This window comes from Rhinoderma darwinii, chromosome 1 (genome assembly GCF_050947455.1).
Source record: "Rhinoderma darwinii isolate aRhiDar2 chromosome 1, aRhiDar2.hap1, whole genome shotgun sequence".
Taxonomy (NCBI): Eukaryota; Metazoa; Chordata; class Amphibia; order Anura; family Rhinodermatidae; genus Rhinoderma; species Rhinoderma darwinii.
The window spans coordinates 578,674,839-578,696,461 of NC_134687.1; the positions used below are offsets into that span (position 1 = coordinate 578,674,839).

Sequence of the window (21,623 nt, forward strand, 5' to 3'; positions counted from 1 at the left end):
GCTCCATGCAAAATCTCACCTCGTGGGCTATCCTTGATCCTGAGGAAGGTGAGAGCTCAGCCGAAAACTACACGGGGGGAACTTGTTAATGATCTGAAGGCAGCTGGGACCACAGTCACCAAGAAAACCATTGGTAACACATTACGCCGTAATGGATTAAAATCCTGCAGTGCCCACAAGGTCCCCCTGCTCAAGAAGGCACATGTACAGGCCCGTCTGAAGTTTGCAAATGAACATCTGGATGATTCTGAGAGTGATTGGGAGAAGGTGCTGTGGTCAGATGAGACTAAAATTGAGCTCTTTGGCATTAACTCAACTCGCCGTGTTTGGAGGAAGAGAAATTGCTGCCTATGACCCAAAGAACACCGTCCCCACTGTCAAGCATGGAGGTGGAAACATTATGTTTTCTGGGTGTTTCTCTGCTAAGGGCACAGGACTACTTCACCGCATCAATGGGAGAATGGATGGAGCCATGTACCGTCAAATCCTGAGTGACAACCTCCTTCCCTCCACCAGGACATTAAAAATGGCTCGTGGCTGGGTCTTCCAGCACAACAATGACCCGAAACATACAGCCAAGGCAACAAAGGAGTGGCTCAAAAAGAAGCACATTAAGGTCATGGAGTGGCCTAGCCAGTCTCCAGACCTTAATCCCATCGAAAACTTATGGAGGGAGCTGAAGATTCGAGTTGCCAAGCGACAGCCTCGAAATCTTAATGATTTACAGATGATCTGCAAAGTGGAGTGGGCCAAAATTCCATCTAACATGTGTGCAAACCTCATCATTAACTTCAAAAAATGTCTGACTGCTGTGCTTGCCAACAAGGGTTTTGCCACCAAGTATTAAGTCTTGTTTGCCAAAGGGATCAAATACTTATTTCTCTGTGCACAATGCAAATAAATATATATAATTTTGACAATGTGATTTTCTTTTTTCTTTTTTTTATATAATCTATCTCTCACTGGTAAAATTAACCTAGCCTAAAAATTCTAGACTGTTCATGTCTTTGACAGTGGGCAAACTTACAAAATCAGCAAGGGATCAAATACTTATTTCCTTCACTGTAGCAGCTGTATCTCAACAAAGTTAATTTTTTTTTTAAATAAAATTTGCTTATTTTTTTATTGGGGACAAGATGTTTTTGAGGATGTAGTGAGAGCAGAAGTAGCTAACCCATAATGACTGTACATGTGAAATTACAAACCCCAGCATTCTGTACACTAGCGTTGGATTTATAAAAGGAGTTTTCCCACAAACACATTTATTCCCTGTCCAAAGGATAGGGGATACATGTGTGATTGCTGGGGCTCTGACTGCTGAGACCCCCAGCAATGAGGACGATTTTAGACCAAAAGTTCTCCATGAAAATGGAGCGCCGATGTGCATGCTTAACCAGCGTTCCATTAATTTGAGACAGCGGTCCCATAGAAATTAATGGAGTGCTAGCCGAGCATGTGCACCAGTGCTCCATTCTCATGGAGCACATAGGGGGACTTTCGCTCAACCATTCTCCTCATTGCTGGGGGTCCCATCAGTCGGACCCCCAGCGATCACACATGTCTTCCCTATCCAGTGGAAAGGGGATGCATGTGTTTGTTTTTTTTTAGGAAAATTCCTTCAAGCTGTTATCAATGTTTAACAGCAAAATTGTTTTTGTGCATGCGTCTTTTGCATGCAACTTTTTACCCTTATACACTACTGATGCCACTTTCCAAAAAAGTGGAGCAAGCTTAGCGGAAGAAGGTGGGGCTACCTGCTGACCAACAAATTTACTATAATTAGCGTCAGAAATTGCCATAAATTATAGTGGAATTCTACACCAGCTCAAAACATTTGTAGATTTTAATTTGTGGTGGAGAAGCAGCCCAAAATTTTTCTTTTAAACTATTCTTATGGTTATTCATTTGTATTTTGTTTACAGATAATGATGTACGCACTCGGCGCACAGTGCTCGACCAATTCAGAAAATATGTTGGGAAGCGGGAAAAGAGTGGAGCTTCACCATCAAAAGCACCCAAATGCCACTTTATTAACGAGTTACAGCACTTTTTACCAAGCCGAGAGCTTCGCCCGTGAGTATTTAAATATTTTTATTTTTTATCTTTCTGCATTGTCTGGGATTGGGATCCTCCAACCCTCAACCTCACCTACAGTTCTATAGTAGAACAATTGTTCTAGTAATTGAAATAAAAATAAAAAAATTCATTTGGGCTACATTTTTATCTTTGGTCTACTCCTCACTCATTGGTCTAGTGGTGGTTTAGCCATGCTATTGTCAGCTATGTATATTGAAAAAAATATAAAAGTAAGCAATTAAAAAACATGAGCATGTAAAATAAAAAAAATATTTTAATTAAAGGGAACCTGTCAGGAGTTTTAAGTCATTAATACTGCTGACAGCGCTATATACGGTGTGGGAAGTATTTTGTTTGCCATGGAAGTTGCAGAACAAATAAATATTCGTTTTGATGTCCCCGATGCTGAATTCACAAGCGCCACTCTGTGCTCACCATTATGACTCTAGAGCTAGAGCCATCACTCAGAGCAGGGGGGGCTGGCAGTGTTCACTAAAGAGAGCACATAGCACTGAACATAAAGTGGGTGCCTCTGTGGCACTTGGAATCGTGGCTCTGGGTACATCAAAGCAAATATTTTTTGGTCATGCAACTTTTATGACTAACAAAATAGGTATCCTTATGCTGCACTCCCCATCCAGTTTACACAATTGTGTTGTCATAAAAGGATGTAAATTCTTTTTTTTTTTTGCATACATTAATAAAACATTTTTGTTTACAGACCTCAAGGAAATCTTGCTCCTTGTCTGGTGGCTCTCCCTGCTGAAGAAGAGGAGTGGCAACAGGGTGAGAAACACCCACAGACGGGGGACACAGATGGTGCCTCTGAAAACCTACATAGTCTATTGCAGGTGTCTATATCTGCAACTGTGGACAATACTCAAAGTGATCCATCACCTGCTCCCCAAACTGAAGCACCACGAAGGGGGAATAGAAGATCCACCCAAATTAGAGAGAAAGAGAACAATGTGGAGACCTAGGCTTTATCAATGATTAGAACAGTGGAAGGAGGGGATGATCTTGATTTTTTGGGATATGCTGTGGCAGGCTTCTGTCGCCGCATGCAACAGCATAGACAATCGTCTTTCATGTCAGCCATATTTGCAATTGCTGACGTGTTTAAGCACCATGACAAATCACCGTTGTGGGAGATATCGTTGTCTCCATTAGAAATACAGCAGGCATAATAGCTTTGTCTCCAGCTGCATTCCAGTCCCCATTTCATGTGGCTCCGCCACGCCACTTTGTTCAATGCCAGCTTTCTCGTTTAAACACCCCTTCTAATGAGCACTCTTTCTCTCAGCCTCTTCTAAAAGTTATAATCAGGTGGGTGTGTTTGATGATGGAGGTTGGTTTATTTAACCCCTTCCCGCACCTTGCCATTAATGCACGTCAATGTGTGCAGTAACTTCGCGCACCATGATGTGCAGTTACGTCTGCTTTGACAGTTAACCGCCGCAGGGCGCTACACCGCAGCGGCGCCATACCGTAGCGGCAGCAGTGGTGGTTAACTGTGCAGGGTGTCTGCCCTGCAGTCCCTGTTGCCGATCAGCGGCCCATCACCGCTGATTTCGGTAGTTAACCCCTTAAATGCGGCATTCGATTGCAATCGCCGCATTTAAGGTGTTTAGCGCAGATCGGCCGCCCCCATGTGAAATCACGGGGGCTGGTGATGGTACCCACGGCAACCGGATGCCAGACAATGCCATCCGGGTTGCCATGTACAGAAGCCTATGAGGACCAGCTTCCTGTCAGAGTGACTGTCACGTCACAATGACAGAATACATTACACTACGTAGGTAGTGTAATGTGTTCTAGCAGCGATCAGTCCTAATGGGACAAGTAAAAAATAATAAAAAAAAAGAATAAAGATGTTTTCAAAAAAGTGTAAAAATAGAAGTTATAAGTGACATAAACAAGAAATGTTTTTTTTCATATGTCTTTTAAAAACAAAGTACACATATTTGGTATCACCGCGTTCGTAACGACCCCAACTATAAAACTATCATATTATTTTTCCCGCACGGTGAACACCGTAAATAAACGAAAAACGATGCCAGAATCACTATTTTTTGGTCACCACCCCTCCCAAAATATACAATAAAAAGTGATCAAAAAGTCGCATGTACGCCAAAATAGTACCAATACAAACTACAACCCGTCCCGCAAAAAAACAAGCCCTTACACAGCTTTTTTGACTGAAAAATATGAAACTTATGGCTCTCAGAACATGGTGACACAAAAAAATAATTTCTTTTATAAATAAGTTATTTTATTGTGCAAACGCTGCAAAATATAAAAAACCCCGATATACATATGGTATCACCGTAATCGTACCGACCCGCAGCATAAAGTAAAACGTTCATTTATAGCCCAGGGTGAACGCTGTAAAAATAAAATAAAAACATTGTCAGAATTGATGGTGTTTGGTCACCTTGCTTGCTGAAAAATTTAATAAAAAGTCATTAAAAAAATCGCATGTACCCCAAAATGGTACCAATGAAAACTACAGATTGCCCCGCAAAGAATAAGCCCTCACACAGCTCCGGTGGTGAAAAAATTAAAAAAGTTCCGTCTCCCAGAATATAGAGATGCAAAATGTGCAGTGTTCCAACAGCGGATAAGATCGGGCGCCATTTATAAGTGCGACACTGGCCACATATCTGCGGATTATTATTTTGTTTACCCCATTTTTATACACTCTTATTATGCCCCTGATGTACCCAGCCCAGCCTACATATGCCCCCACATTATAAACTGAAATACCAGCAAAACGCCAGAGCTACTACCAAGCAAAATCTGCGCTCCCTAAAGCCAAATGCCGTCCCCTCCCTTCTGAGGTCTACAGCGTGCCCAAACAGCAGTTTACATCCACCAATATGGCATCGTCATACCCTGGAGAACCCGGTTAATATTTTATGAGGTATTTGTGGCACAAACTGGGCACAACATATTGTGCACTAAAATGGCACATCAGTGGAAAATTGTAATTTTCACTCTGCACCATCCGCTGCTCATTAAACCATTTGCGCACCATGACTTAATAGCATGTCATGGTGTGAGGGGGGATGTATGGAGCGGGCTCATGCGCTGAGCCTGTGCCATACGCTGTGGGTGTCAGCTGTGTATTAGAGCTGACACCCGGGACTAACGGACAGGAACAGCGATCGCGCTGTTACAGGAGCCTGTAAAAATCACAATATACTGCAATACATTAGTATTGCAGTGTATTGTACCAGCTATCTACTGATTTGCTGGTTCAAGTCTCCTATGGGGACTAATAAAATGTGTAAAAACAAAAGTAAATAGTTATTATTAGTGGAAAAAAATTGAATAAATATTTAAAGTCCAAAAAAAAAACCTTTTCACATTTTTTCTCTAAAGTAATGTCCAAAAAATTAAAAAATACACAAAATTAGTATTGCTGTGTCTGTAAAAGTCCAAACTATTACAATATACCATGGTGAATGCGGTGAAAAAGAAAGAATTTAAAACTGCAAAATCGCTGTTTTCTTGGTCACCTTGGCTCTACCAAAAAATGGAATAAAAAGTGCTCAAAAAGTTGTATGTACCAAAAAATGGTACCAATAAAAACTACAGCTCATCTCGCAAAAAATAAGCCTTCACACCACTATTGACGGAAAAATAAAAAAGTTATGGCTCTCGGAAAGCGGGGAGGGAAAAACGCAAAAGCAAAATATAGATCAGTCCGGAAAGGGTTAATTACTTTCTAATGAAAAAACATTTATGACCACGTGTGGGGTCTTGCCGTACTCGGGAGAAATTGTTTTACAAATGTTAGGGTGCTTTTTCCTCCTTTATCCTTTGTGAAATGTAAAAAAATTCAACATTTTACTGGAAATAATGTTGATATTAATTTTCACAGCCTAATTCTAATAAATTCTGAAAAAGACCTGTGGGGTCTAAATGCTCACTATACCCCTAGATAGATTCCTTAAGGGGTGTAGTTTCCCAAATGGGGTTACTTTTGAGGGGCTTCCACTGTTTTGGTCCCTCGGGGGCTTTGCAAATTCGACATGACACCCGAAAACCATTTCAGCTAAATTTGAGCTCCAAAAGCCAAATAGCTCTTCTTCCCTTTTAAGCCCCGCTGTGGGTCCAAACAGCACTTTATTACCACATATGGCATATTTACATAATCGGGAGAAATTGTTTTACAAATGTTGGGGTGCTTTTTCTCCTTTATTCCTTGTAAAAATTAAAAATGTCTACGTTTTTCAGGAAAAAAAGTAGATTTTTACCTTTATAGACTAATTCCAATGAATTCAGCAAAAAAACTGTGGGGTCAAAATGCTAACTTTACCCCTAGAAAAATTCCTTGAGGGCGGTAGTTTTTTTTTTGGGGGGGGGGGGGTTTCCACTGTTTTCATCCCTCCAGTGCATTGCAAACGCGACACGGCACTGAAAACTATTCCAGCAAAATCAGAAATCCAAAATCCAAATGGTGCTCCTTCTCTTCTGAGCACTACTGTGGGTCCAAACAGTAGTTTATTACCACATATGGGGTATTGCTATAATCGGAAGAAATTGCTTTACATATGTTGGGGTGTTTTTTCTACTTCATTACTTGTAAAAATTAAAAATTTCTAAGTTTTTTCAGAAAAAAAGTAGATTTTCATTTTCACATACTAATTCAAATAAATTTAGCAAAAAAACTGTGGGCTCAAAATGATAACTATACCTCTAGATAAATTCCTTGAGGGGTGTAGTTTCCAAAATGGGGTCACTTTTGGGGGGTCTTTACTGTTTTGGCACCACAAGACCTCTTCAAACCTGACATGGTGCCTAAAATATATTCTCAAAAAAGGAGGCCCCAAAATCCACTAGGTGCTCCTTTGCTTCTGAGGCCTGTGTTTGAGTCCATTACCACACTAGGGCCACATGTGAGATATTTGTAAAAACTGCAGAATATGGGCAATGCATATTGAGTTGCATTTCTGGGGTAAAATCTTCTGTGGTACAGGAAAAATGTATTACAACTGAATTTTGGCAAAAAAAAACAAATGAAATTTGTAAATTTCACCTATACTTTGCTTTAACTCCTGTGAAACGCCTAAAGGGTTAAAACACTTTCTGAATGCTGTTTTGAATGCTTTGAGGGGTGCAGTTTTCAAAATTGGGTGATTTATGGGGACTTTCTAATATATAAGGCCCTCAAAGCCACTTCAGAACTGAACTGGTCCCTGAAAAAATAGGCTTTTGAAATTTTCTTGAAGATATGAGAAATTGCTGCTAAAGTTCTAAGCCTTGTAACGTCCTACAAAAATAAAAGGATGTTCAAAAAATGATGCAAACATAAAGTAGACATATGGGAAATATAAACTAGTAAGTATTTTGTGTGGTATTATGATCTGTTTTACAAGTAGATACATTTAAATTTAGAAAAATTGAAATTTTTGATAATTTTCTCTAAATCTTGGTGTCTTTTACAAATAAATATTGAATTTATCGACCAAATTTTTTCCCTATCATAAAGTAAAATATGTCACGAGAAAACAGTCTTAGAATCACTTGGATAGGTAAAAGGATTCTGACGTTATTACCATATAAAGTGACACATGTCAAATTTGAAAAATCGGCTTCGTCCTGAAGGCCAAAACAGGCTCAGTCCTGAAGGGGTTAAAGAATAAACAAATATTTGTTACTGATATATTACTTTATTTTCTAAAGTAAAAGGTTTGATTGCAAAGTGTGTTATTTTATTTTTACATCACAGATATAATCATAGAATTAGGAACGGGTGGGGGGGGGTTGGGTATTGTATTCTCACTTGCTTCCTGTTTATGACTGAATTATGGTAATGAAAACAAAAATGCAGAATTTTAATGAAAAATGGAATAATCAAATAATAATTATTTAAAAAAATATATATATAATCATAGAATTAGATACATTGTCTCACCAGACGGTATCACACATGATAGGGTTAGATGCAGGTTCACAGCTAATAGCTCCCTTCTTTGCCATAGTATTGAATAGTATCGATGTCCTGAGGTCGCAGCTAAAATTGAATGTGGCACCGGATTGCCAGTGCTAGCGACACCAATGGTTCAAATTCAAAATATGGGAGTCTCCGGAATCGTTAGGCGCCCACATGTGAATTGATCAAATTAATTTGAATAATCTCCCAGCACTACTTCCGGTATCTTTTTTCAGCTCCTATGACGGTACAAAACAATAGAAACACTGATACAGATATGAACAGACCCTTATATCTTGCATGGTGATGGCTGGATGCATTGTGGAATTGACCACCCAGTATGCAGTTGTATCTCTACATGCTCAATTTCTGCTCAGAAATTTCTGACGCTTCAAATTGTTTTTTTTTTTAACAAAATAAAAGACAAATTTTTGATTTTCTTCGTAAAAAAATATCTTCTAAAATAACTTAACATTACAATAAATATATATAGATTTATCTGAACATATAGAAATTGCTGGTAATGTATGCTGATAATAGTATAATTATTAAAAACATTGCTTTTTCAACTGTGGCTGTACAATAGTAGGTCAACCGCATTAACCACCATTGTTTAATATCAGATACGTGTCAGTACATAATGCTATTTGTGATGTAGCAACAACTGTAGAGTCATAAAATATAATAAAATCAGTATGTGTTAAGACAAGTAGAGACACGTCCAAGGGTTAATCTTCTGAGGAGATGCATCAATGACGATCAGACTGCACACCACCAACACAGGAATATTGCCAGGGCACGACTCCTTCAGGAGTCATAAATTAATCAGCGAAAGTTTCTCTAACCCGGATACTTGAATTGGATGGTCTTCCAGAACTACCACTGATGGCTATGTCACCAAAGGACATGTGTGACTCCACCTCTATCTCAAGATTGTAATCTCTAGCATAGTTGTGGAGTACACAACATGCCTTGATAACATCATCAACAGTTTCTGGATCCACTGTCCATAAATGCAACATATCCCACTTTATGCCATACAGAGGGATAGGTTGTAGTTTCCTTCGGAGGTATATATTGGGAATCCCAATGTTTACCTCCAATGGAAGGACAAAACACTAGTTGAAGAAGGCCTAAGCACCATTACCATGTCAGACATTTTGTTTCAAGTAGTAACATACATCTCTATATATTATTCAAAACATATGGAAAGTAAATAAATATGCAGTTTATAATTAAAGAAATTAGCTAAATTATATCTTACCGCAAGGTGATGAGCAGTATTTCCTCAGCGGACATGCACCTCCACATTACGGTCTTCTCCATTGTAAGGAAGGGTCTCAGAAGATCGAGTAGGCGATCGAAGCCCTCTAGTGTCAGTCGACAGAAAGAAACAAACTTCGCAGGATACCTGTGGCAGAAAAGCTAAATTTTAGATGATTGTTCGGGATAGTTCAGGATTCCTATGAAAGCAAAGGGTGTACATCATTTTCTACACATGGCTTTTAAATTTTGACCTTGTTTTTGTTAAACAAATAATGACATGGTGTAATTTGTCATGTGTTGTTGTCCATCTGAGGTTGTTGACTGTTTGTTTCAAATCAATTCTCAGCAGTGCACCAGAGCCAGGAAAATAATGAAGTAATAGTTTTAACGGACTCGATTATAATGAATTATTCTCCAAAATTAACTATACTTTACAGTACTGTATTAAATATCAAAATGAAGCGCAAAATACCTCCCCAATAACATGAATTGCCACAGTGCAGCAAAAAATTTGCTTCACAAACATGCTAGAGAATATTCCACTGACAGAGCCGGCGTAAAAACCCAGCAAACCTGGGCAAGTGCTCGGGTCCACTGCCCTTCAGGGGCCCACTGGGCCGCCGGTTACTTTATGCTGTCATCATGGCTCCTCCAGGAGTGTAATCCCTGGCCAGAGCATTGACAACGCTCTGGCCAGAGATTCCGCTCCTAGAGGGGGCCCCTGATGTCCCTGTCCTTATACAGACAGGGATGTCAAGGGCTCCTTCTGGACTGGAACCCCCAACCAGAGCGTTGCCGAGGCAATGCTCTAGCTGGGGATTCCACTCCTAGAAGGAGCCCCAATGGTGCAATCTACAGGATGGGGTGCTTGTCACACTCTATCTACAAGAGGGTCTGTGGCACTATCTACAAGGTAGTGTGTGTGGCACTATCTTCAGGGTGTGTGTGTGTGGCACTATCTAAAGGGGGCTGTGTGGCACTATCTAAAGAGGGCACTGTGGCATCTACAGGGTGTGTGTGTGTGTGTGTGTGTGTGTGTGTGTGTGTGTGTGTGTGTCACTATCTACAGAATCCACTGTGGCACTATCTACAGAGGGCACTATGGCATTATCTACAGAGGGAACTGTATACATGGGGCACAAACTGGGGGCCTAATTTCTATATGGGGCATAAACAGGGCCTTTGCTCTATTTGGGGGCACAATCTGGGGCCCTAACTTCTTTATGGGGACTCAAACTGACGTTTTCTGACATTTTATTGCCATCATAAGTGAGTTCCACCGCAAAGGGACCCACTTGTCCGTGTCGCCCAAGGGCCCACATAAACCTGGAGCCAGCCCTGTCCACAGAAAAGCGTAAAGTATCTCCACCAAAGCCACTAACAACATTTTATTTTTTAAAGTTTCATCACTCATACATTAAAAAAATACCTTCTTAAGTCCTGATCGAAGACCATGAATTGTTCTTTATTTTCCCTTTCCACAAGTCTCCTTCGACGACGTATAATGTTTATGACTATCTTTAGAAACAGTCTCAAATATGGACGTGTCAGTTTCAGTGGCTTGGATGATGCCACATCCAAAATTATATCAGCTTTGATGATGACAAAATGGTGCCTGGGAACTAGTACAAATGTTTTTCTTTTTGGTTGCCATGAAAATGATATAAAAATGGGGAGTGTTTATCAATCTGCAATGAAATCCGCACCATAAGAAATACACATTTCTTTCTGCAGATAATTACACACACATTGTTTGCAGTTTTCTAAATGCGGATTAATATGCGGCCAGTTCACATGTTCAGGATTTGATGCCGTTTTGTGTTGTGGAATACGCAGAGAAAATCCATATCATTTTACTGTACAATGCTAGTAGTTGGGTTTTTACAATCCCAAACCACATGGAGCGTATTTTTACATTTATAGATGCGGATAGAAATTTTAAATCCATAGCATGTCCATTCTCCGCCAGATTCAATGCGTATTAAGTGTGGATTTTTGTTATAGAAATAAATTAGATGTTTAGATGCCGTTTTCTGAGGATTTGATGCGTATTTCATCCACATCAAATCCCGAATGTGTGAACTGACCCTTAGGCCTCATTTACACGAGCGTGTGCGTTTTGCGCGCGCAAAAAAACGCTGCGTTTTGCGTGCGCAAAAGGCAATTGACAGCTCCGTGTGTCATCCGTGTATGATGCGCGGCTGCGTGATTTTCGCGCAGCCGCCATCATAGAGATGAGGTAGTCGACGCCCGTCACTGTCCAAGGTGCTGAAAGAGCTAACTGATCGGCAGTAACTCTTTCAGCACCCTCGACAGTGAATGCCGATCACAATATACACCAACCTGTGAATAAAAAAAGACGTTCACACTTACCATGAACTGCCTGCTTCCTCCAGTCCGGTCTCCCGGCCGTTGCCTTGGTGACGCGTCCCTCTCTTGTCATCCGGCCCCACCTCCCAGGATGACGCGGCAGGCCATGAGACCGCTGCAGCCTGTGATTGGCTGCAGCCTGTGCTTGGCCTGTGATTGGCTGCAGCTGTCACTTGGCCTGAATTGTCATCCCGGGAGGTCGGACTGGAGGAAGGAGCCGGGACTTATCGGTAAGTCAGAACTTCTGTTTTTTTTTACACGTATATGTATATTGTGATCGAAAGTCACTGTCCATGGTGCTGAAACAGTTTAAGTCTTTGAGCACCGTGGGCAGTGACTGTCTCCTGACGTCGCGTACCCGAACATTTTTTGCCGGGTTCGGTTAAAACGAGTTCGGCCGAACCCGGTGAAGTTCGGTGCGCTCATCTCTAATTTGACACTCCGTTTGGATGTTTGTAACCCGAAAAGCACGTGGTGCTTTTCTGTTTACATTCATCCTTTTGACAGCTCTTGCGTGATATTCGCGCATGCAACGCAGGACCGTCAGTGTGGCATGCGTTGTTTTCACGCACCCATTGAAGTCAATGGGTGCGTGTTGCGTGAAAAACGCAAGAATATAGAACATGTCGTGAGTTTTACGCAACGCACTCACGCAGCGCAAAATTCACGCATCGTCTAAACAGCCCCATAGACTATTATAGGTGCGTAGGACACGCGTGAAAAGCACGCGCGTCGCACGCGCGTATAATACGCTCGTGTAAATGAGGCCTTACTCTTCCATGGAAGATACTGCATCAAAGTCATGGATGCCAATGCCAATGATGAAGCTAGAATATAAAAGGCTTTGTCCATACGAGTGTCATGGCTTCTGTTCATAGCGAAGCCATGACAGGATTGATGGATCAGTTTTCAAATGTTAGACTTCCATCTGGGTTCCAGTATTTTTGATGATTAGCATAGTTCGTGCTATTAAATATACAGGGACCCCTAATGGAAAGGTAGAAACGGTAGTATAGACAGATCCTTAGACATATACGGTAGCTAGGTATATCTAAGTACAGATAGATGCAGGCAGCGAGCACGAGAGGCATCCATGTACACTGGAGTTTACTGGTCTACGCCACATTGATTTTCTGTGTTTGGTGTTCCTCGCAGTCCTGCAGCATAAGTGTATTCTGAAGTGTACTTCTAGTCATCCAGCTCATTTTTTATATTCTTCATATTTTAAGTACTTGATAAAGTGAATCCTGTTCATGAGGTAAAATGGCTTACAGCTGAATTGACATTATTGACATTTCTGTAACAGTCTGAAAAGAATCTATTGTGTCGGACGTCTGCAGGCAGGGAATGATCGCTGCATTTTCCACCTCATTCTGTAAAGATACAATCATATCATTTTATGTAATTTCTGGTTAAAATTGCAGCTAATTCTCATGTTCTCTGCGGATAAAGTTTCATTCAAAATTTACAGCTGAAATCTTAATAGATTGCAATGGACAACACCTCCACTATTATTTGTCAGTACTTATATAAATGAGAGTCACGGAGTCGCTACACTGAACATTCTTATGGGAAAAGGACCCGGAGAACAGTATAAAGCACAGAGAGGAGAGGACTCCGTTTCAAAACATTGAGGGAGATTTACTTAGTAAAATGTGCTAAAATTTTGACACAAATTGTGCCAAAAAGTGTCACTTATGACATGCTCTTAATTTATAATGTGTTTTGGTCACTTTTTAGACTTCACTTAACAGCTTTAAAAGTTTTTAAAAAGGGGGGCGGTTTAAGAAAAAACAAATATAAAATGCATCAAATTTATTAACCCCTTGCGTACCTTTGACGTAATAGTACGTCGCTGGCCACTTATTCCAGCGTACCTTCGACGTACTATTACGGCGCAGGAATAAACTGTCACTATGTGAAATCACATCGTGACAGAACAGCGGCGGCAGCTGTCATTGACAGCTAACCGTCTCTGCTACCGGCCTGGGGACCAATTAGCAGTCCCCAATGCCGGCGATTGCTGTGATTGGTCAGTCTCTGAAGACTGACCAATCACAGCCGTCTGTGACGTTGTCTGCAGGAGAAAGCTCCTGTCACTTTCTCTGATCGCCTCATTTCTGTGAGATACGTGAGGAGATCAGAGAAAGCGGTGTAAAAAAACACTTTTTATTAACCCCTTCCCGAAAATGGGCGTATAGTAACGCCCTGAGGATGAAGCGGGCACAGGAGCTGTGCTCGCTCCATCTTCATCGGATGTCGGCTGTAATATACAGCCGACATCCCACTGCAACTACAGCGATCACTGTCCTCTCCGATCGCTGTAGTTTAACCCCTTAAATGCCGCTGTCAATAGCGACAGCGGCATTTAAGTGATTGATACAGAGGGAGGGGGCTCCCTCTGCACCCCATTGCCCCCCCGCGAAAAATCGCGGGGTTCTGATGGTTGCAATGGCAACCAGGAAGCCTAGCAATGGCTTCCTGGTTGCCAGGTACGGGAGCCTATTAGGTCCTGCCCAAGGCAGGACGTAATAGGCTCAACTGTCAGTTGTAAAGTGACAGTTACAATACACTGCACTACATCAGTACATACAGAAGTAGTGCAGTGTATTGTGCAGGGGATCAGGAGATCAGATCTTCCAGTCCCCTAGTATGTGTAAAATAAAAAGTTACAAAAAAGTTACAAAAAAGTAAAAAAAAAAGTTTTAGATAAATAAATAAATACAAGTTTTACGTAATAAAAACAATAATCGCCTTGTTTCCCTGATCAAGCCCTTTATAATTAGAAAAAAAATGAAAAAAAAGACAAAAACTAGACATAATAGGTATCGCTGCGTTCGTATCGGCCTGACCTAAAAAAATATCATATTATTTATCCCGCACGGTGAACACCGTAAAAAAAATACCATAAAAAACAATGGCAGAATTTCCTTTTTTGGTCACGTTGTTTCCAAAAAAATGGAATAAAAAGTGATCAAAAAGTCGCGCGTAGCCAAACATGGTACCAATAAAAACGACAGTGTGTCACGCAAAAAATGTATGTACTCCGCACAGATTACATATGCCCCCACATTATAAACTGAAACACCAGTAAAACACTAAACAAAACTACTACCAAGCAAAATCTGCGCTCCAAAAGCCAAATGGCGCTCCTTCTGGGCCTGGCAGTGTGCCCAAACAGCAGTTTATGACCACATATGGGGTATTACCGTACTCTGGAGAACAGTTTAACAATTTATGGGGCGTATGTCTCCAGTGGTACAAGCTGGGCCCAACGCATTGGGCACTGAAATAGCATATATGTGGAAAATGTCAATTTTCAATCTGCAACATCCACTGTGCACTAATTTCTGCAAAACCTTTGGGGGTCAAAATGCTCACTACACTTCTAGATGAATTCCTTGAGGGGTGTAGTTTCCTAAATGGGGTCACTTCTCGGGAGTTTTCACTGTACTGGTACCTCAGCGCAATGCAGCATTGGCGTCAAAAACAAATTTTGTAAAATCTCCACTCCAAAAACGAAATTTCACTTTTTCCGTTTAGACCCTTGCCGTATGTCCAAATAGCCGTTTACAACCACATATGGGGTATTTCCGTAATCAGGAGAAATTGTGTAACACATTTTGGGGTGTCTTTTCTCCTGTATTCCTTGTGGAAATGAAAAATTCTGAGCTAAAGCTACAGGTTATATTTCACGGACCAATTCTAATAAAATCTATAAAACACCTGAGGGCTCAAAATGCTCACTACACCTCTAATTTAATTCTTTCAGGGGTATAGTCTCCAAATTGGGATCACATCTGGGGAATTTCTACTGTACTGGTACTTCAGGGACTCTGCAAATGCGACATGGCCCCCAGAAACCAATTCAGCAAAATCTGAGCTGCAAAATCCAAATGGTGCTCCGTCCCTTCTGAGCCCTGCCATGGGTCCAAACAGCAGTTTATTACCACATATGGGGTATTTCCATAATCAGGAGAAATTGCTTTACAAATGTTGAGGTGCTTTTTCTCCTTTATTCCTTATAAAAATTAGAAAATTCTGTGTTTTTTCCAAAAAAAAGTCTCTTTTCATCTTCACAGACTAATTCCAATAAATTCAGCAAAAAACCTGTGGGGTCAAAATGATAACTATACCACTAGAAAAATTCCTTGAGGGGTATAGTTTCCAAAATGGGGTCACTTTTGGGGGGATTCCACTGTTTAGGTCCCTCCAGGGCGTTGCAAACGTGACACGGCACTGAAAACCATTCCAGTAAAATCAGAGCTCCAAAATCCAGATGGCGCTCCCTCCCTTCTGAGCCCTGCTGTGGGTCCAAACAGCAGTTTATTACCACATATGGGGTATTTCCGTAATCGCGAGAAATTGCTTTACAAATGTTGGGGTGCTTTCTCTCCTTTATTTCTTGCAAAAATTAGAAATTTTTACGTTTTTCCAGAAAAAAAGTAGATTTTCATTTTCACAGACTAACTCCAGAAAATATAGCAAAATACCTGTGGGGTCAAAATGCTAACTATACCCCTAGATAAATTCCCTGAGGGGTGTAGTTTAAAAAATGGGGGTCACTTTTGGGGGTTTCCACTGTTTTGGCACCACAAGACCTCTTCAAACCTGACATGGTGCCTAAAATATATTCTGAAAAAAGGAGGCCCCAAAATCCAAGAGGTGCTCCTTTGCTTCTGAGGCCTGTGTTTCAGTCCATTATCACACTAGGGCCACATGTGGGATATTTCTAAAAACTGCAGAATCTGGGCAATAAATATTGAGTTGCGTTTCTCAGGTAAAACCTTCTGTGGTACAGAAGAAAATGTATTACATATGAATTTTGTAAAAAAAAATGAAATTTGAAAATTTCAGCTCTACTTTCCTTCAATTCCTGTAAAACGCCTAAAGAGTTGAAACACTTTCTGAATGCTGTTTTAGATACTTTGAGGGGTGCAGTTTTCAAAATGGGGTGTTTTATGGGGGTTTCTAATATATAGGGCACTCAAAACCACTTCAGAACTGAACTCGTCCCTGAAAAAATCGCTTTTTGAAATTTTCTTAAAAATATGAGAAATTGCTGCTAAAGTTCTAAGCCTTGTGAGGTCATAGAAAAATAAAAGAATGTTCAAAAAACGATGCAAACATAAAGTAGACATATGGGATATGTTAATTGGTAACTATTTTGTGTGGTATTACCATCTGTTTTACAAGCAGATACATTTAAAATGGGAAAAATCATAATTTCTTCATATTTTCGCTAAATGTTGGTGTTTTTCACAAATAAGCAATGAATTTATCGACCAAATTTTTGCACTAAACTAAAGTACAATATGTCACGAGAAAACAATCTCAGAATCAATTGGATAGGTAAAAGCATTCCGGAGTTATTACCACATAAAGTGATACATGTCAGATTTGAAAAAATGGGTCTGGTCCTCAAGGCCAAAATGAGCTGGGTACTCAAGGGGTTAATAGTGTGCACCATTTTTTGTAAAAAATATTGCTGTAAATTATGAGATGGTGTAAGGAGGAGAAGAATTTCTAATGAGTTGTGCCAAATTTATGATTTTGCTTGCACCATTGTTATAAATTTGGCCCATTTTCTAGGGCATAAAAGTTTCTGAGAACTTCTAATTCTCAAAGGATTCTTTGAGAATTAATCAAAAGGATCAAAAAATAATTCCACTCACTGCCTAGGTCTACTTTTGTATTGTTGTATTTGCTTATTATGTTTATAATTCTAATACATTATGACCATGATCATAATAGTAATAATTATTGATGATGCTTATTATTATGCATTCTGAAAGACCCTTAAAGAAGGAGATGATATTTAAATGGGTTTCCCATGCCAAAATATGTCTCTGTTCACAATTGCGTTAGTTCTTTTTTCTTTTATTTAGTCAGGCTTATGTTGTTGTTCGACAGTGAGAATAGTGTAACAAGCTGTATCATTCTACCCAATAAAATAGAATGGAAACCTGACCTACCCTTTACATTGTATACAGGGGCGTAGCTAAAGGCTCATGGGCCCCAATGCAAAAGTTCTTATTGCCCTGCCCCCCCCCCCCTGCAAACGTCTCATCGCCGACAGCCCGTAGCTTTCAGTTGCATCACTGGGTCTCCTAAGTGACCCAACAATGCAGCACTAGCAGCCAGGGGCGTCGCTAAGGTCTTAAAATGTTAGGGGAAATAGCCCCAATACATATGTCCCCCCCCCACGAAAATGTGTGTATATGTGTGTGTGTGTGTGTGTGTATGTGTGTATATGAGACAGCATATCTATAGAACTACGACCCTATAAACTATGAATAGGATTAGATACAGTGGTTCAGCAGACAGTATCACACATGATGGGATTAGATACAGTGGCTCAGCAGAAGAGTATCACACATGATGAGATTAGATACAGTAGCTCAGCAGTATCACACATGATCGGATTAGATATAGGGCCCAGCTTGCTGACATTGCGGCTCCAGCACTGGACCCAGGAAAGGTAAGAATAATAATTGTTTTGCTTCTTTATGTGTTCCTAATTATTTTTGTGTGTTTGTGTTATTTTACAGGTTCAGTCGTAGGACTATTTCGGATTCGAGGACTACTTCAATTACAGGGTTTGTTTTATTCCGAATAAAATTGTTAATGAGGGTTGTGTGTTTTTTTTATTTCAATAAAATATTTTTTCTATGTCCTTGTATTTTTTTAAACTTAATTATTACCACCTCAGTAATAGCTGCTGGCTGATTGACAACGTCCATTACTAAAGCGGGGTTTAATGTTATGCTGGTACACTAACACTAACCCCCATTATTACCCCCGTACCCACCGCCACCAGGGGTACTGGGAAGAGCCGGGTACGAACCAGTACCCGACCATCTGTAGTGATGGTCGGGCACTGGAGCGACCGCAGCCTGGTAGTATTAGGCTGGGGAAGGCCACAAAAAGTGGCCATTAACACCCTGGTAATGCTGCCTGCTGTTGCTATGTTGTATCTGGCTGGTTATGAAAATTGAGGGGGACCCCACATCATTCTTTCCAATTATTATTATTATTATTATTATTATTTTTTTTAAATGACGTGGGTTTTTCCATAACCAGCCAGATACAATAAATCAGCAACAGGCTAGCATTACCAGGGGGTGGGGGAGGCCTGCTGTTTCTGGCCTTTCCCAGCCTGATAATACCAGCCCGCGGCCGCCCCAGTATTCGACCAAGGTAGTATAAGATTACTGTCTGCTGGAGTCTTGTATCTAAGCCTACGAGGGCTGCGGCACCTTCAAAACAGCTGATTGGCGGGGTCCCGGGAGTCGGACCCCAACGTATCAGCTTCAGGAGGCAGGGATATTAATCTTACCCTTCTCTTCAGCCGCAGCGGAGGTCTTGTCCTGACTCTATCCAGGGTCAGGATGTTGTGCGCGGCGCATAGCGTTGTGACGTAATGCGCTGCTCACAGAGCTGTGACATCAGGAACTCCGCTGCGCTCCGGAACCAGATGGGTAAGTACTGTCAGTTACTATAGTAACAGGGGCCCGTGGCCCTAGTTACTGCAGTAACTTTTTCTTGATGTGGTGCGGGAGGCGACAGGCTTCGGGGCCCGGTCGCAATTGCGACTGCTGCAACCTCTATAGCTGCGCCACTGACTGTATATATTAATAGGGGACAAATGGATCTCGATGGAACATAATCCATCAAACAGATCATAAAGGTTCATGGAGGATCCTAATGGATCCTGTAAAAATTCAAGCCATGACACCAGTGTGAACAGAGCCTAAATAAAGTTCACTGAAATGTCCAGAGCACATGCTGAAACTTTTTATTTGTGTTGTGAGATTCAATTCAGTCACTTAAAGCCAGGAACCTATATTAACATACAATGCATTCGGAAAGTCTTCAGACCCTTTAAATTGTTTCACATTTTGTTATGTTGAGGCCTTGTGCTAAAGTTAAAAAAAAAAATAATGTTTTTCTCCATCATTCTGCACTCAATAAATAATGACAATATTGACAAAGTGACAAAGTGAAAATTGTGTGTTAGTAATCTGTGCTAATTTATTCAAAAGAAAAAAACTAAAATATTGCATTGACATAAGTATTCAGACCCTTTACTCAGTTTAAGCACCTTTGGCAGCGATAACAGCCTCTAGTCTTCTTGGGTATGATGCCACAAGGTTTGCACACCTGGATTTTGGAATTTTCTGCCATTCTTCTCTGCAGATCCTCTCAAGCTCTATGAGGTTGGATGGGGACCATTGGTGGACATCCATTTTCAGGTCTCTCTAGAGATGTTCGATTTGGTTCAAGTCATGGTTCTGACTTTGCCACTCAAGGACATTCACAGAGTTGTCCCTAAGCCACTCCTGTGTTGTCTTGGCTGTGTGCTTAGGGTCATTGTCTTATTGGAAGGTGAACCTTTGGCACAGTCTGAAGTTCAGAACACACTGGATCAGATTTTCATTAAGAATGTCTATGTACTTTGCTCCATTCATCTACCCTGACCAGTCTCCCTGTCCCAGCCGCTAAAAAACACCACCACATCATGATGCTGCCACCACCAGGCTTCACTGTAGGGATGGTATTGGTCAGGTGATGGGTAGTGCCTGGATTCCTTCAGATATGATGCTTAGAATTGAGACCAAAAAGTTCAATCTTGGTATCATCACACCATAGAAGCTTGTTGCTCACAGTCTGGGAGTCCTTTAGGTGCTTTTTTGTGGGCTTTCTTGTGTCTTTTACTGAGGATTGGCTTCTTTCTGGTCACTCTGCCATAAAGCCCAGATTGTTGGAGTGCTGCAGTGATGGTTGAACTGCTGTCAATGGTGGATCATCATAGGGCGTTTTTGCCGCAATTTTGCCGCAAATCGTGGTAAAAACCATGACAAAACGGCATTGTATATGTCCTGCAAAAGGACCTTTAGACATAAGGTCACATGACCTTATCTCTAAAGTTCTTACTACTGTTTAGAGACCTGCTGGTCACATGACCGCAGGTCCTTGAGCAGCAGCAAAATTCTACAGAGAAGACTGAGATGAGCTGCTATGTAAGTATAAGGGGATGGATTTGTTTAAGGGGTTTGTATTTAGGGGGTCTGTATTTAGGCGGCCTGGTTTGGGGACTGTATTTAGGGGGTCTGGTCTGTATTTAAGAGGTTTGGTGTCTGTATTAGTTTAAGGGGTCTGTATTTAGGGTGTCTGTATCAGTTTAAGGGGTTTAGGGTCTGTATATTTAGGGGTCTGTATTAGTTTAAGGGGTTTGGGGTCTGTATTTAGGGGGTCTGTATTAGTTTGACGGCTAGGGTCTGTATTTAGGGGGTCTGGTCTGGGGTCTGTATTAGTTTATCGGGTCTATTTAAGGGGCCTGTTCTAGGGTCTGTATTAGTTTAGGGGTCTTTATTTAGAGATCTGTATTTAGGGTTCTGGTCTGGGGTCTGTATTAGATTAGGGAGTCTGGTCTGGGGTCTGTATCAAGGGAGTAAGGTCTGGATCATTATTAGTGTAGGGGTCAGGTCTGGGGGTCTGTATTTAGGAGGTCTGTATTAGTTTGAGGTCTGGGGTCTGTATTTAGGGGGTCTGTATTTAGGGGTCTGGGGTCTGTATTAGTTTATTGGGTCTGTATTTAGGGGCCTGGTCTAGGGTCTGTCTTAGTTTAGGGGTCTTTATTTAGGGTTCTGTATTTCATTTAGGTGTCTGGTCTGGGGTCTGTATTAAGGGAGTTATGTCTGGGGTCATTATTAGTGTAGGAGGTCTGGTCTGAGGTCTGTATTTATTTAGGGTGCTTGTTCTGGGGTATTTGTTTAGGGGGGTCTGGTCTGGGGACTGCAATAGTTTAGAAGGTCTGGGTCTGTATGTATTCTATGTCTGGGGTCCAAATTTATTAGTTTGCGTAAAAGGGGTTGTCCGGGCACATCGATAGTTCATCAGTATGAAAAATGGTCTGTGCCCGGACAACCCCTTTAATGTATGGTTTTGGGCCTTGGTGTCTAAATAT

The 21,623-nt window shown here is 41.1% G+C and overlaps 1 long non-coding RNA gene across 1 annotated transcript in view; it reads right to left on the reverse strand.

Annotated features, from left to right (window-relative positions):
* Positions 1-9,462, reverse strand: part of LOC142746257 (uncharacterized) — a 188,609-nt gene extending 179,147 nt beyond the window's left edge. The window contains exon 1 of the long non-coding RNA XR_012881701.1: positions 9,282-9,462. This is a non-coding gene — a long non-coding RNA (uncharacterized LOC142746257). The remainder of the gene's footprint in view (positions 1-9,281) is intronic.
* Between the last annotated feature and the right edge of the window lie 12,161 nt (positions 9,463-21,623).